The sequence below is a fragment of the Lissotriton helveticus genome, chromosome 5_1 (assembly GCF_964261635.1).
Source record: "Lissotriton helveticus chromosome 5_1, aLisHel1.1, whole genome shotgun sequence".
Classification (NCBI taxonomy): domain Eukaryota; kingdom Metazoa; phylum Chordata; class Amphibia; order Caudata; family Salamandridae; genus Lissotriton; species Lissotriton helveticus.
Genome location: NC_136065.1, coordinates 1,980,659,239 through 1,980,676,120, shown reverse-complemented (window position 1 = coordinate 1,980,676,120; position 16,882 = coordinate 1,980,659,239). Strand labels below are relative to the sequence as shown.

Sequence of the window (16,882 nt, the reverse complement as noted above, 5' to 3'; positions counted from 1 at the left end):
GTTAGAAGCTTGTGTGGCAGGGTTCTGTTTAGGGGTGGGTGGAATTTGCGTAATCGCATTACGCAAATCTCTGCGAAAGCGTCAAAATCTCCGCAAACACATGGAAATATCACAAAGACACGGAAGTGCTTGCCCCGCCTGTTCACGATGATTTTTGCGTGATCGCGTTGGAAATATGGCGCCAACTTGCCCATGCGGTCGCTAATGGGAGCGCACATCTTGACGCACCGGTGAACCGATATCCTGGAACGGGAGCAGGACCTGCTGGACCTGCTAGGAGTGGAGGTCCCGCGGCTTGGTGAGTAGCTATTTAAATATTAGTACTTGTGTCTGTTCTTCTGCTCTGTGTTATATATTGCGTATATATTTTTTTTCCGACCAGCTAGAATGCTGCTGCTTACATTGCAGGTAAACTACGTTTAAAAGTCTTCTGTGATTGTTATGACATAGGTGCTCTGCAATGCTAATCTTACTTGTTTGCAACTTTGCGCTTGCTTAGCGTGATTATGTAAGAGTTTATTTTAGAGAACTTAAGTTAGGTAATGCTAGAGTGACTCTAGTCCTTCCTTTGTCCTGTCACGAAGAGATAGTGGTGGATTGATACTTAGGTTTAGTTACTTATTAGTATGAGTTTGTCATTTTTTAGTGGTCAGCGTGATGCCCCCTCTGTTACGGCACGTGCTGCTGAGTGCTACTAGTGCTTACCCCAGTCCTTAGTAGAACCTTTTGTAGTTTGCTCAATGAGAGGTAATAGGCTTAGCACTAGCCGAAGATCAGCAACAACCAACCAACAATTTGGTGAAAAAATGTAGGCATGTGTCCTCCATTTATGCATTTTTGAGGACTAAAAGATGTGGCAATAATTATTTAATGAACAATTGGCATGCCTGGAATAGGTGGGCTAGGTCAGGTGGTACTTAGGCTTAGTTAGTATTCTGGAATCAGAATGGAATACTGGAGTGCCCTCCTGAAGAAACCATCAGCAGACCCCACCGACCTCAAGAACTACCACCCCATCTCGCTCCTCCCGTTTCCTGCCAAAGTCATCGAGAAGACCGTCAACAGACAGCTTGCCGCCTTCCTCGAGATTAACGGATCCCTCGACCACTCACAGTTCGGCTTCCGAGCCAACCACAGCACCGAGACCGCCCTCATCGCAGCCACTGACGACATCCGAACCCTGCTCGACAACGGGGAAACAGCGGCTCTCATCCTCCTGGCCCTCTCCGCAGCGTTCAACACTGTCTGCCAGCGCACCCTAGTACAACGCCTCAGCAACGTCGGAATCCAAGAGAAGGCACTGGAGTGGATCATCTCATTCCTCGCCGGAAGAACCCAGAGAGTCCGCCTCCCCCCGTTCAGATCCAAGGCCACCGAAGTCATCTGCGGCATCCACAAGGATCATCACTCAGCCCCACCCTCTTCAACGTCTACATGAGCCCCCTCGCGGCCATCGCACGCCAACACAACCTCAACATCATCTCCTATGCCGACGACACCCAGCTGATCCTCTCCCTCACCAATGACCCCGCCACCGCCAGAACCAACCTACACGAAGGGATGAAAGATGTAGCCGAGTGGATGAAGAACAGCCGCCTGAAACTGAACTGAGACAAAACGGAAGTCATCATCCTGGGATCATCACCCTCTGCCTGGGATGACTCCTGGTGGCCCCCTGCCCTGGGCAGCGCACCCAAACCAACGGACCACGCACGCAACCTGGGCTTCATCCTGGACTCCTCCCTCTTGATGACCAGGCAAGTCAATGCCGTCTCATCATCGTGTTTCAACATCCTACGCATGCTCAGAAAGATCTTCCGTTGGATCCCCACCGAAACCAGGAAGACGGTCACCCAGGCACTCGTCACCAGCCGACTGGACTACAGAAACACCCTCTACACCGGAACCACAGCCAAACTGCAGAAAAAACTCCAACACATCCAGAACGCCTCCGCACGACTCATCCTGGACATCCCCCGACACAGCCACATCTCCGGACACCTGAGAGACCTACACTGGCTCCCCGTCAACAAGAGAATCACGTTCCGTCTCCTCACCCACGCACACACGGCCCTCCACGACCTGGGCCCCAGGAACCTCAACAACTGCCTGACCTTCTACACTCCCACCCGCCAGCTACGATCGACCAGCCACGCCCTCGCCGCCGTTCCACGCATTCGAAGAGCCACCATGGGAGGAAGATCCTTCTCCTACCAAGACCTGGAACTCCCTCCCCTTCCACCTCCGTCTTACCCAAGACCACCTCTCCTTCAGGAAGCAACTCAAGACCTGCCTGTTCGAGCAGTAGCGGACCCCTCTTCCCCAAGCGCATTGAGACCCTCCGGGTGAGTAGCGCGCTATACAAATTTCTTGATTGATTGATTGATTGATTGATTAGTGTTGATAAATAATAACTAGTCAGTCCGCAAATCCCCCGATACTACTAGTCCACCAGATTAGATAGGTCAATTTTATTGCAATTTTTGTTTACATAAATGTTTTTTTTGATCGTCTTTTAAAAATATTTCTATTTGTTTCACACCAATCATCAACATTTGTCTCTTTCTTTCTTATATCTTTCATGATGAGCACCCAGGGGCAAGAAGACGGGGTCGGAGTCGGCGGGAGCAGTTGAACACCAGGGACCGGAGAACCGGGACCCAGTAAGTCTTCCTGTTGTTAATATTAATAATTCTTATTCCCTAACTTTTACTGCACCTTATTTTTTCCAAACTATTGTTTCCATTTCCTGATGCTATTTTTTACCATTTATCCTTCGATCTAGACTATCTGTTTCTAAATTCTTGTTATCCCTGCCTCTAACTGCCTCTGCTATGACTCTCTGTACTACTACTATTAGTCTGTTTGTAGCTAAGCTTGCCCAGTTGGCCACTCTTTATTTAAAAGAGGCTTTTCACCAATTCCCACCAACAAAATGCCCAACCAGATTTTACTATTTTGATAGGGTAAAACATACTACTACTGTGGTAGGGATTTTGCACATACAGAACTTTGCACAAGAAAATAGGACGTTGGTGATGGGAGGTTGGACCTTCCTCGCACCTCAATCAGAACCTACACAATCCCCTGCCCGACTAATTATAGTAGTGTCTCATTACTATTAGCTCTCCGAACCCCCCCCAAGATACCCAATGAGTAGACAACCCAGAACATAACACTCCGACCTCTCAATCGTGGAAGCAATGCACATGCACACCCTTCCTTTCGCTCACTCACTCGTGTAAGTCCACACCAAATACCTCCGAGTCTATGTAAGTTCAAAAGGTTTATTTTCAACTGACAAGCTCTGTACGTTGTTCTATAATGCAGCACCAACAGCAAAATGCATAAGATTAAAACAATAAACATTGTTACACTTAATTACACTTACAACAACTACAAGTCCATAGAACGAAGACAAAAAAATGCGAAACTGAACAGTGGTGGAAGCACCGCCATCCCCTTGGTAGGAATATAGTTTATATAAAATTATAAATGAAGATCTCTAAGCAAATTCTGGGGACCCCTCAGCTTAGAAGAACCTAGTACTGGTTACATCATAAACTCTGCAAAGCTCTGATTCGTAAAAGGGAATCTTCCGTCTGTAATGAAAAAAATGGTGCACGTTAGTATATTGCAAGCATTTCTCAGTTGTGCCAAAAAGTGTAGTATTTTTATGGATAAGCAATATGGACTAACCCCAGAACTCCATAACAAATTGGCTTGTTTTGTTCGACCTTGTACGGAGTACTTAGGCAGTAGCAATATGAGCTCATGTGGGCTCAAAGGCGCCTTACACAACAAGCTGCGAGGTAAAGTGCAGCAAAATAAAAGACACAAAGGTAAAATGGTTGCATGGCTCGGGCTAACTAAGCAAAGACTAGAATGACCCTAGGGACCATATAACTACTAATGTCTACTCTACTACCTGATTTGTACTAGTGATGTATGTTGTATATCTATGTAAAACTATTAACTCATTTTACAATCTTGCTAGTGAAAAATAGGGGGAGGTGTATATGACATCTAAAAAATGTGTAATGTTTTTTTCTAGGTGCACTACCGACCAACAGTGCCGGGACCAGCGACGAAGGTGACGTGGCTTCTGAGGGAGGAGAGAATATGGCAGTTGTAGGAGGAGCTGCAAGAGGTGAGCTAGCAGCAGTGGCGGGCGGTGGTAAGTTAGATTCCTAATCCTTACTTATTGACATTACACTCACTGCAAGGGTGTACTGTATACTGTACTGTTGAGACTTACTTAGTAAGAAGTTGTTGTGAACGGTTGAAGACACACTTTACTTAGCATTAGTAAAAGCATTAGCGGCGGGAGTGTTGAGTAACCAATGGCCTCTTCTATCTGACTTCAACTCAGTTGTGAAAGTTTTATGGTGAAGACTAAAAGTCTGATCAGATGACCTTGAGGGATGGTTTGAATGAAAAGGGAAAGAAGGGTGGAAAGAAGAAGGACAGGCAAGATTTAAATATTTATGACTGGCAGGGAAGGATACGTGGGATGCATGCATGCATAGGGGGCTGATAGGAATCAGATGCATAGTTGGTTGAATTCCTAAAACTCCCACAAATGTTAAAGGCCAAGGAAGTGGGAGGATAGATACATACCACAAATGTTGTTCACTGTGCTTGGTAGTGCTACTTAAGCATGAGCGCAAAATCCGCTCCGCTCACGGATTTTGCGGATTTTCGGTAAATTCGCGATCCGCGAACTCCCGCGAATTTACCGCGAATCCGCAAATCCGCGAGCGGCGGATTTCGGGGGCAAAAGTTCAAGCCTGCCTGGCCTGTTGTAACTAATTTACGATGGCGCCGGCAAGCTGCCAGCGCCTTCCTAAAATAGTTACTAAGTTAGCTTCAACAGGAAGCTCTAATAGATAAAACAAAGCAGGTGCTCGATTTTATCTATTAGAGCTTCCTGTTGAAGCTAATTTAGTAACTATTTTAGGATGGCGCTGGCAGCTTGCCGGCGCCATCGTAAAATAATTACAACAGGCCAGGCTGGTGTGCTGTCTCTTCATCTGCTGCTCTGATGGGGCCCAGACCCTTTGGAACCCCCGCCCACACACTCACGCTGTGCACCGTCCTCCCGCCATTGACCCACAATGATGGACAGCTCAACCAAGGGACCCCTGCGCCCCTCGGGGCGATCGCATAGTAACACACACATGGTCGCTGGAACTAGTTGAAGCTCAAATGCAGTGAATCATTCATCAGCCAAAAAACAATCGTGAGCGTTGTCAAGGCTGGGCAGGTGTGCCTTCTTCCCAAATCTACCGTCGAAATCAGCTGTGATGCTGGATAGAGGCCTATGCATCCTTGACTTTCACGAGCACAATCCCAGTGCTGTTCCTGTGACCAGGAGCTTCTGTATCTTCATCTACTGGTCTGATCGGTCTCTGACCTTTTATACAGACAAGAGGCATGTGCACTCGCATGGAAGCCCCGCCCGTTTGTCCCCGCCCACACACTCGCTGTGTGCACCGTCTTCCCGCCATTGACCCACAATGATGGACAGCTCAACCAAGGGACCCCTGCGCCCCTCGGGGCGATCGCACAGTAACACACACATGGTCGCTGGAACTAGTTGAAGCTCAAATGCAGTGACTCATTCATCAGCCAAAAAACAATCGTGAGCGTTGTCAAGGCTGGGCAGGTGTGCCTTCTTCCCAAATCTACCGTCGAAATCAGCTGTGATGCTGGATAGAGGCCTATGCATCCTTGACTTTCACGAGCACAATCCCAGTGCTGTTCCTGTGACCAGGAGCTTCTGTATCTTCATCTGCTGGTCTGATCGGTCGCATGGAAGCCCCGCCCAAATCCGCCGGTCGGCAATCCGCAAAATTCGCGGATTTTGCGGATCCACGATCCGCAGATCCGCAAATCCGTGAATCGTGGATCCGCAAAATCCGCCCATGCTTAGTGCTACTGTACCACTATGTGTAGAATTAATTTGTCTTACAGCTTTACTAAGAGTATATTTTACAATAGTCTTGTTTGTTCTTCTTGATATATAGCTACTCCTACCAAGGGGAAACTGGACAGGAAGGAGTTGGCAGCCAAGGCCCGGCGCCGGAAGCTGGAGGCCATATAGCAGGAATGCCGTCGGCTGGCAGAGGAGGAGGAGAGGTGGCAGCAGCTGCAGCCTCCTCTAATGTCCCAGGCCCCAGCAACCCCCCTCCAGTGTCACTGCGCCACCGTCTGGCAGCTACCCGCTGCCGCCCCCTCCTTTAACATCACTGCTGCCCGCCCTGTGGATGCAACTACCGCACATTGAAGCGCCGTGATGCCCTGTTAGAGGAGCAAGTACGTTTCCTCCTGGAGAGTCGAGCCCGCCGATCATAAGATCCTATTAATTGCCCCTTTTTTATTTCTTCTTTTGGTGGGTGGGAATCAGGCGTTGGGGTTTCTTTGGACAATTAGACATTAGATTGGACTTTTTTGTTACGGACATTGGTTAGGGTTAGGGAGAGGGGTGGGTCAGGTGTTGTGGGATTTTTTTACATAGTTTATTTTTGTTGGGGGATTAAATTATATATTTATACATAAAATGTTGTTAAAGTTTTGTGGGTGGGGTTACTGTTTTACATCACACTGTTTCCTTGCTGGTGCAGGGCCACAGCCAGTGTTTTATTTAAATAATTGGCTGACGTTGTAAGACACAAACAGATAGATGCGGCACCCTTCACTGAGTGACTTGTCCTACTAGTACTGTTAGTCTCTCCTAGTCTATGCATTCTGCAACTAGACTCAAAGGGGTGTGTGAAATTGAATTAATGAAAACATGCCCATTTTTTATTATGCCTCACCCAAACTTCTCTTACCCTTGCTCGATGTTTAACTTAGGCACAGTGATGGCTGCATGGTGATGATGGTTTTCTTTCCTAACATGCCATGGTTGTGGTGGTAGTAGTAGTAGTAGACACTGGCAGTAGCATTTGCAAAAAAAGAAAATGAGACAGTCAGTCACCTGACAGAGACTCTTTAAGGAGTAGTAGAATGAAGAACAGTACAGAACTTACTGCCAAACAATAATATGCAAAAATACAACAAAACATAATGGTGGTGGGGATAGCCTAGTACACAGAGTTACAAACTCTAGTTGTGTTGAGTCGCTCGACTACGCCTTCAGTACACTTGACACAAGCGTAACTGTTAGTGCTGTGTAGAAGGATGACAACTAATCCAATTGATGTCGGCAATTAATGCTGATGTATTAGGTTCCTTTGGTAAAAAAATTACCTCACAATTATACTGCTCATGGGTGGGCAAGCAAGAAGATCCTCACCCTGCCTTGAAATGTAATTACTGTTGCTTTTGCCACATCCTCCCCAGCAAGCGTGTGATAAATTATCGGTGTACATTTAATTTAGTCACACCTCAATAAGCCACACAGCCAATAGGAAGAGGGTTAGGGTTTGTTGAATGGTTGGGAAGGTGGGTTTGGGGAAAGGTTTGACAAAGAAAAACAGTACGCATGGACAAACAACATACAACACAATCTTTGTAGACTACCATATCCATATCAATCTGTTAAGGGAGAAAAAGGAAATGCATGCATGATGATGATAAGGAGACCCGGATTACAAACAGTTTGTGTTCAGTTGTACCGGGCTTACTTTTAAAGATAGCAAAGAAAATTTTCAAATATCTGCCTGGCAGATATAGATTCATTGGTAAGGTAAGTGTGCATTGTGTTCCCAAGTATAGCACAGGGTAAGGCCCGGCCTGTAATTGTAGATGGAAATACAAAATGATATTGAGAAAACAAGTCGAAAAAATGTATAAGTCATGGTGTAGTGCAACAAGAACACTTTCAAAGGCGGCATGGATGCATCATGTCTACTGTAGTCTGTTTTCAGTATTAACCTACAACAACAACAGGACAGAGCAGGCCCACGGTGACGTCACCCTTTGCACATCCTCCATTTAGCGTACATTTTTTAAAAGAGTTGGACAAAGCACATATCCAGCAACATAGCATTTTACAATTTAAGAGACTAAATCAATACACCACAGTAATACCACGCTAAACTCGATTCCACCGCTACAGACATTTAGGTCTGATGTGGTTGTTGTTGACTTGTTTACCTGTTATGCCACTCATGAAACACCGATTTATTCCATCAATCATCTCCGATACTTGTACTGAATGACTGCGAAGATACTATGTCACTGTGGTCATCATGATGGTGTTGTTCATCGCAGTCTGCAGTGTACCGAGTGAGTCCAGATTCTATATTCAAAAATGCAATGGATTGGCCTGCAGTAGAAGTACAATTCTGTTATTAAACAACAAGAGTGGAAATATTGACTTGAGTCACTGTTAGTGCGTAGATTAAATACTAGTACACTTTGACTTCACTTCATGCACAACAAACAACAACAACACAAACACCAATCACTCAGAGTCGGTGTCCAATGAATGCCATTCATTGCCTGTTCCTTCTCATTTTTGTAAGGGTGGGCGTAGTTTGCGAAGTAGCGCTACGCGAAGCTACGCGAAGTGCACTTCGCACTACGCGAACTTCACGTAGCACTACGCGAGCTGCGTAGTAGCATGTTCACACTGTGCAAGATGCGTTTTCAATGATTGCACAGTGCGGACAAGCATCCGGCACTGTGCAAGCATTGAAAACGGCATCTTGCACAGTGCGAGCTGTAGTTTTCTGCTGCTCTAGTAGATTATTACTCGAGCGGCAGCTTTCTCAACGCGAACAGGTAGTTTCTCATTGAGAGCGGTCGCGAGCATGCGCAACCACTCACAATGAGAAACCTGACCTCCTCGCGTTGAGAATCTCGCCGGGATGTCATTTTGCTTGCTCGCGGTCGCGAACATGACGTTCAGGACCGTGAACAAGCAAAAAATTACCACTGCACTACGCTACGCTGCACTACGCATGTTCGCACTGTGCTACGTGCAGCTCGCGTAGTGCGAAGTTGTGAAAACTTCGCAAACTCCGCGAGCGTAGCGTAGTGCTTTGCCCAGGGTTAATTTTAAGTGAAGGGGCAGACTCTCTCGCCATCATCATCCATCATGGTGTTGTCCTACTCAGTGTGCAGTGTACAGATTGAGTCCCCTTCCTATATTCAAAATGCAATGTATCGACCTGCAGTAGAAGTACAAATTTGTTATTAAAAATACAAGAAGTGAAAAATTGCCTTGAGTTACTTTTACTGTGTAGATTACATATAGTACTCAATCAATTAACTTCATGCATAACAAACAAAACATAATCACTCAGTCAGCGTCCAATGCATGGCATCATTCATTACCTGTTCCTTCTCATCTTCAGTTAATGGGCAGTCTCTCTCAGCTCAGAAAGGAGGATAGCTATAGTAGTCATCATCATGTTCCACTTCTTTTGGAGGGACTAGGAAAGATTTTCTTTTTTCTTCTATTTTGCATCATCCAATCATCATCTGGCTTGTGGGCAATTGATTTAGGGCGATTCAGGAGGATGGATGAGCAGGATTCAGGGAGTGGACTGTGAAATGCAGACAGCTGAAACTTGTAATGGCAATAAAAAGAATAGAAGAGAGTGGTGATGGATTTGTTGTGATTCAAAGTTTCTAACCAGAAAGACAGACACACAATAAAAGAAAATAAGGGAGGAAGACAGTAAGAAACGCAAGCCTAATTGTCAGGGAAGTATAGCTCGTCCTCAAACTCTAGGGGTTCAACCAAAAGTAAGTAATCATCATCTAACACTCTACTTCCATCACCTGAGCCTCTGTCCTCATCTTCCTCCCTTGATTCATGTATTGTGTAATTCGGTGTTATAAAGTGCTGATTCATTTTGATCATGGTTAACCTCTCCACATTTTTGGGCGAGAGACTGGTCCTTCTCACTGTTACAATGGAACCAGCAGCACTGAAAACATGTTCAGAAGAGACACTTGCGACAGGGCAAGCGAGATAGTTTATCGCCGGGCTGAGCAGAGGCCATTGGCCCCTTTTCCCATACCAATACCGCAATGGGTTTTGATCAATGTACACCTCTGTTGGGTCATCCAGATAGGCCTGGACGATCTGCTCAATGTTCAGGGGTGCTACACTTTTTTCGGGTTCTTTTGTCTTTGCATCAGCACTGGACCTACCAATGCCTTGCTGTAAATACCAATCGTTTAACGATTTTACTGGGCCTAATGATCCAGATCTGGCTGTTTTCTATAGTCATTTTGAGTGTTCTGAGCCAAACGCACTGCCCTCAGGCTCCGAGGTTGTACTTGGCACTGGATGCCCTACTGCAGTACTTGTTGTGGGTTTCTCTAGTGGGCTTTTAGTTAGCAGCCGTTCATTTTCCAAGTTACTGGCTGACTCAGCTATCCAAGTTTTGTACCGGGCAACATCCGTTTCTGAAAAAGGAATTATTGTCTTACTTTTCAGTGCCCAATTTGACTATGGATCCAGAAATGTGGCACAAATGTAATGTTCTTGTGACAAAATCTTATTTTGCAATGCAAAAAACAGAAGAGGGGCCCTGAAAACTAAGCAAGCTAAGAGGGGAACAACCCGCCAGGGCGAGATAATTGACAAGGAAACATGGAAGGGGGGTTCCCAATAGTAAGAAGGAAGTATTCACAACTCTCTAAATAAAGGAAAGAGCCAAAAGCCCACAAAACACCTAAAATATATATCAAATGTTTCTTTTTATTAACATAGAAAAATAATTCAATTATTGAGATTTAATATACAATACATTTCTTTGTCTTGATTTTGTATGAGGTTATCGTAGGAAACAAACAAAATATCCAAACACAGCCTTAGGACAACAAGAAGAAATAAAAATTGGCACACAGCTCACTCACTCTTCCACTCAACCCAAAATCATACCCATACCAAAACTCACACTCACATTCAAACAAGAAACATCCAAGAAAAGCGCCGGCGCGCATTTCGGAACAGTGCCAATACAGGCTTCCTTCATCAGGGCGCAAGGTACTGATGGAATGGATAAGCGTGATGTTTTTTGAGATGATTTGTTTGGCCTCCGGTACCATAGTTTGTACCAAGCTTAACAGCATGTCGACAAATTGAGCATTTAGCAATGTTCTCCTCCTTACTGCTAAACGAAAAGAAGACCCAAACTGGGGAGGAGAACTTTCTGGCACTGCTGGATATGCCACTTTCAATACCAGATGAACTGGAGGGTATACTTGGAATGTCGCTCTGTGCAGCTACACTGTGACTTCTATCACTACCTACTGAGGTGGTGGTTGAGCTGGATGTAGGTCCCTGCTGGGCCTTTGCAAATGCCAATATGGAAGCTGGAGGTTGTGGTGGTGTTACTAACCCTGGGCACAGCACTACACTACGCTCGCGTAGTTTGCGCTACTCCGCGAATTCCACGTAGCACAGTGCAAACACGCGTAGCGTAGTGCAGCGGTCAATTTTTGCTTGCTAGCGGTCCTCAACGTCAAGTTGGTGCCCGCGAGCAAGGAAAATGACATCCCGGCGAGACTTTTTCCTCGTTTGCGATCAGCAACATCAAGTTGCCGATCGCGAGCGTGGAAAATAAACCTCCCTGTGAGATTCTCAATGGTCAGGTTTCTCATTGTGAGTGGTCGCGTATGCTCGCGACCGCTCCCGATGAGAAACTACCAGTCTGCATTGAGAAAGCTGCTGCTCAAGTAAAAATCTACTCGAGCGGTAGAAAGCTACAGCTCGCACTGTGCAAGGTGCCATTTTCAATGATTGCTTGTCTGCACTGTGCAATCATTGAAAACGGCATCTTGCACAGTGTGAACAGGGTACTACGCAGTTCGCATAGTGCTACGCATAGCTCGCGTAGTGCGACGTGCACATCGCGTAGCAACGAGTAGCGCTACTTCGCGAACTACGCCCAGGGTTAGGTGTTACCTGTGTTCATGGTATCCATGCTACATCCCTCACAGCCATTTTAGATAGGGTAATAATGTTGGTATCCATCTCCATTGGGCCGGGAGTGATGTTTGTGATGACTGGCTCGTCATCATCATCATCCCCCTCTTGTACATGTCCATCCATAACTCTAAGGCTGTCTGGAACCTTCCTTTTCACTAGTCTTGTCTTGTGCCGTGCATCACTCTTAGACTGAGCTGGTGGCTTCCAAGTGGCATCTCGATCATCAGAAGCGGGGCTTGAAGAAGAAGATGATGGACTAACCCGCCTTTTCCCTGCTGGGGGTCTGGAATACAATGGATCTTCTGAAACAGTGTCTTGCTCCACTTTGTCTGCAGGAAGCTCGATTTCCTGAAATGCCACTTCTTCAGGAGGAACAACTACTATTGTGGGCTGTTGTTGTGGCTGCTGCTGATCTTGTGGCTGCTGCTGTTGTTGCGGCTGCTGTTGTTCTTGCAGCTGCTGCTGTTCTTGCGGCTGCGCCTGCTGCTGCACACTTATCTGCTGAGTTTCCGCCTGCGTTGATTGCGTACTACTTTGCGATAATGACATTTCAACATCGCTGCTCGTTAGAAGACTGGCTACCTCTGCGACACTCATGGACTTGGGCTAGGTTGGTGGGGTTGGCCCGCTGGCACGTAGGTGCTGCTCCCAGCCTGGTCCCTGGACAACGCTGCTGCTGGCGTAATTTCTTTGGTCCCAAAAAACACATTGGCCAGCACACCAGTCATGGTAAGTGCCACTTCCTTTTTATGTTCCGCCTTCTTCTCACCGGCAACTTTCTTGGTACTGGAGAACCTGGTACCTTTCTTTGGGGCCATATTTTCAGATGTCAGGCAGGACACTGGTGCACAAGTTGCAGAGATGTCTGTGGTCACAAGTGGACAAAACAAGGTCTGCAGGGTACACACCAACAAACCAGACACACACAAAAGAGGCATTTCTTTAACACACAGAAATACCTCCCATAAAACACATTTTGCAACTCAATCCAATGCCATCCATGCCCTAAATAATGTTTAAATTCAACAGAACACACAGAAACACTTATTTAATGCACCTGTAGCTACCTGCTTTGAGCCTACTGGATGAAAGGGCTGATGGCAGACAAGGCCACACATGCTTGCAGGCCTATGGCAAAAGCACAGTACTGGGCTTCAAAATATCCACCAGCCACATGGCCAGGCCCACACAACTGCATGAAACAGAAGACAGACAATGCAGGTCTATTACAAAAAGCACAATGCCTCTCTTCAAAACGGCCGCCAACCTCATGGTCAGTCCCACAACAAGAAGCTTAGGCCACAATGGAATACCATGCAGGCCTACATGGCAAAAACAGTACACTAATAACTCCCACCAGAAAAGGCCACCAGCCACATGGACACTCACAAATCACAAGCAACAAGCAGAAGGCCTGGGAAGCAATGTACGGACAAAAGGCCTAGAAAAGCCAGGCAAAGGATGCATGCTAAACCACACTGCTTTTCCTTTGTAATGCAATAAAATGCAAAACACGAAAATCAACAGGGCAAAACAAGGTCTGCAGGGTACACACCAACACACCAGAAACACACAACAAAGGCATTACTTTAACACACACACAAAAACAGAAATACCCCCAAAAAACACATTTTGCAACTCAATTCAATGCCATCCATGCCCTAAATGATGTTTAAATTCAACAGAACACACAGAAACACTTGTTTAATGCACCTGTGGCTACCTGCTCTGAGTATACTGGATGAAAGGCCTGTTGGCAGACAAGGACACACAAGCTTGCAGGTCTATGGCAAAAGCACAGTACTGGGCTTCAAAATGGCCACCAACCACATGGCCAGGCCAACACAACGACAAGAAACAGAAGACAGACAATGCAGGCCAATTGCAATAAGCACACTGCCTGTTTTCAAAATGTCCGCCAGCCTCATGGCCAGGCCCACAACAATAAGCCTAGACCATAAAGGAATACCATGCAGGCCTATCTGGCAAAATCAGCACACTAATAACTCCCACCAGAAAAGGCCACCAGCCGCATGGACACTCACAAATCACAAGCAACAAGCAGGAGGCCTGGGAAACAATGTACTGACAAAAGGCCTATAAAAGCCAGGCAAAGGATGCATGCTAAACCACACTGCTTTGCCGTTTTAATGCAATAAAATGCAAAAACGAAAATCCATAGGGCTAAACAAGGTCTACAAGGTACACACCAACACACAGTCTGTGGGGGCTCCTGAGTAGGTGTTCTTCACGGTCATGGCGCTGTCTTCAGTGGTAGCAGGTTTCCAGGTGGTGATGGTGGGCTGGTTGTTGGTGGTGTAGTGGGGGGTGGTTTCTGAAGTCTGTTCACTGAAGTTGTTGTAGGTGGAAGTAGGAGCTGAGCTTGTCACAGACGTCCTGGGATGGTGTGATGTCCATGGCTTCGCTGGGGGTTTGGTGAACTGCTGTATGACGTTAAAGAGTTCTTTTGTGTTACTGGCGTTGGTATGGATGTTGTTCCTGATTAAGGTCCGCTTGGTGGTTCTTATGTGCTGGTGGTATTCAGTTATGGCGTTCCTGTAGGTGTTCTAGTCTTCTGTGATTTTCCTGTTTCTCCAGATTTTCTCGAGGCGTCTGCAGGAGCGTATGGCTTCTTGGAGGTTGGTGGTGAACCAGGCGGCCTTCCGGGGGCGTTGTTTGACGGGGTGGCAGAGGGGTATGAGATTGTCTGCACAGCTGGAGATCCAGCAGTTTAGTTCTTTGGCAGCAGAGTGGCGTCGGTCGTGGCAGAGGGGGGGTCATAGAGGAGGTGGTGTTGAGGTCTTCCTCTGTTATCTTACTCCAGTTCCTTCGAGGCGGGTGAGGGCGGGTTTGGGAGTGGTGGTGGTGGTGGTGTTGAAGGTGTAGTGTACATAGTGGTGATGTGTCCAGAGGGGCTGTGTGGTGTGGCTGAAGTGGATGTTTGTCCCTCCTGCGAAGATGGGGCCAAGGATGTGTCCGGCTCTGTGGGTGGGGGCGTGATGAGCTGCTTCCGTCCGAGGTTGGCGAGGTTGTCAAGGAGGGTGGTGGAGTCGGGGTCTCTGCTGTTGCTGAGGAGGAAGTTGAGGTCTCTGAAGAGGAAGTAGTCCGTGGAGGCAATGGCGTGGGATGCGGCAAGGTTGGCAATGGTGGGGGCAGAAGAGGCGTGAAGTCCCGGGGATCTGTAGACAAGGGTCCCGCGCAGCGTGGATCTGGGGCTAATCTGGTAGTGGATGTTCTCTGTGCTGGTGAGGGGGTTGCTCGTGCTGGAGGTGGAGAGTCGAAGGGAGTTCTTGTGTGCAATGGCGAGTCCTCTTCCTGGGCGGTAAGACGATCCTTTCTTTCGATCTTGTTTGATTAGGAGAGTTGGCTGGAGATTGGAGGAGACAGAGAAGAAGAACACTGGACCGGAGCAAGTAGAACGTGTTGTGCAGAAAGCAAGGTAAGTGACTTAATTCTTTTTATTTTATTTATTTTTGTACACATGCAGGCACCTATTCACCACCCATTTGCCTGCGTTGCCAGCCACCCCTGATAATAGGAAATGCTCACTCTGTATGGTAAAAGTTAATTAACTCAGTTCTGCATCTAGGGCAATTAGGATCAAGGCCCATTTTGCTAAGCCTAGATGGACTGTAGTATACCTTGTGCAGATATTTCTGCTGCATGAGATGCAGCCTCATGGATATCGACCGTCATTCTTGCCTCTACTGACTGTATTCCACATCATTTATATAGGACTGACGACCTGCATCCCTCTGTCTCTCAACGCCACCAGAGGATCAGGTGTATTGGTGCCAATGTGTAGTAAAGTCGAAATATGCCCTTTCTCTCTATAACTGACAGTTTAACTTGAGGTTCTAGTGGAATATGCTAGAGTAGTTTAAGAGGGACTCCTCTATGTGTCTCCAATGCAGAACTTAATTGTAAATATTGATAGAATTTTGTGTGGTGACTATTATACGAACCTACCAGAAAAGTGAAAGGCTGGATATGGCTCCCCTCCAAGACATCTCCAAGTCTGGAGATACAATAAGGTCCAATGCACAAAAGCCTGCTAATTTTACAGTATATTCCAACTATGTGCCATCCCACAGTGGTGTTTTAGCTGTCAGAAAATAATCCATGAGAGAGCCCGATACCAACAGCCTGGGTTTCCTTGAGGCCAGGGGGAGATCTGGGTGCATTTGTGTCCCATACAGTAAGTGTGGAAGCCCATGTGGCTCTATGTACTGCAGCTCTGCCGTCACCATAGTGTCGTCATGATTAGAGAATAGCCAGTCATTCGTATGGAGGATTTGGCTCACCCAGTAATATAATTGGATGTCTGCTAATCTCACCCCTCCTTCATATGGTGATAAATACACTTCATATAAGCTCTTCGAAGTTGCCTACCGGCCCATAGAAACCTTCACAAAGCTGGTTGTAATGTTTGGAAAAGGAGTGTGGTATTTCATATGGGAAGTTCTGAAGAGTGTAGAGTAGCTGGGGGATACTTTTGAATAAAACAACCTCGCCTGTCACATTGACCGGCAGTGAGTTCTAGGATTTCATGTCTTGCTTAATACATGCAGGTAAAGGTGATATATTTAAATCCCATGCCCACTGCTTATCGAGAGTCACTATTTCTATATTTACTGTTTTTCTCCTATTTTCTTTTGTGAGAGATCACTGTGTTTGTAGCATACTTGTACCCAAGGTCCCTGACCAATCTTACTGGGCTCCCTTGTTTGTGAATAATACATAAATATCGAGAGTCACTGGCATGCCCAAATACTAAAAATGGTGTGAGGCCCAATGTAGGCCCAGCGATCCCCGAAGGACAGCATGCCACGAGACACTGGGAAGTAAGTAGTCTTTGTCCAGTTCACAGATAAGCCCGAAGCTTCTCCCTAAAGTTCCTACATGTGCATTTAGCAGGGGAGAGGTTGTGAGGCATCAATAATATATATCAGGATTTCGTCATGTATAATGAAAGTATATTCT

The 16,882-nt window shown here is 46.5% G+C and overlaps 1 long non-coding RNA gene across 1 annotated transcript; it reads left to right on the top strand.

Annotated features, from left to right (window-relative positions):
• Positions 1–403: 403 nt before the first annotated feature.
• LOC144753932 (uncharacterized) lies at positions 404–15,338 on the top strand. The gene is made up of 3 exons (XR_013594601.1): positions 404–2,663; positions 4,055–4,150; positions 15,258–15,338. It is a non-coding gene; the product is annotated as an uncharacterized LOC144753932 (long non-coding RNA).
• The last annotated feature ends 1,544 nt before the right edge of the window (positions 15,339–16,882 follow it).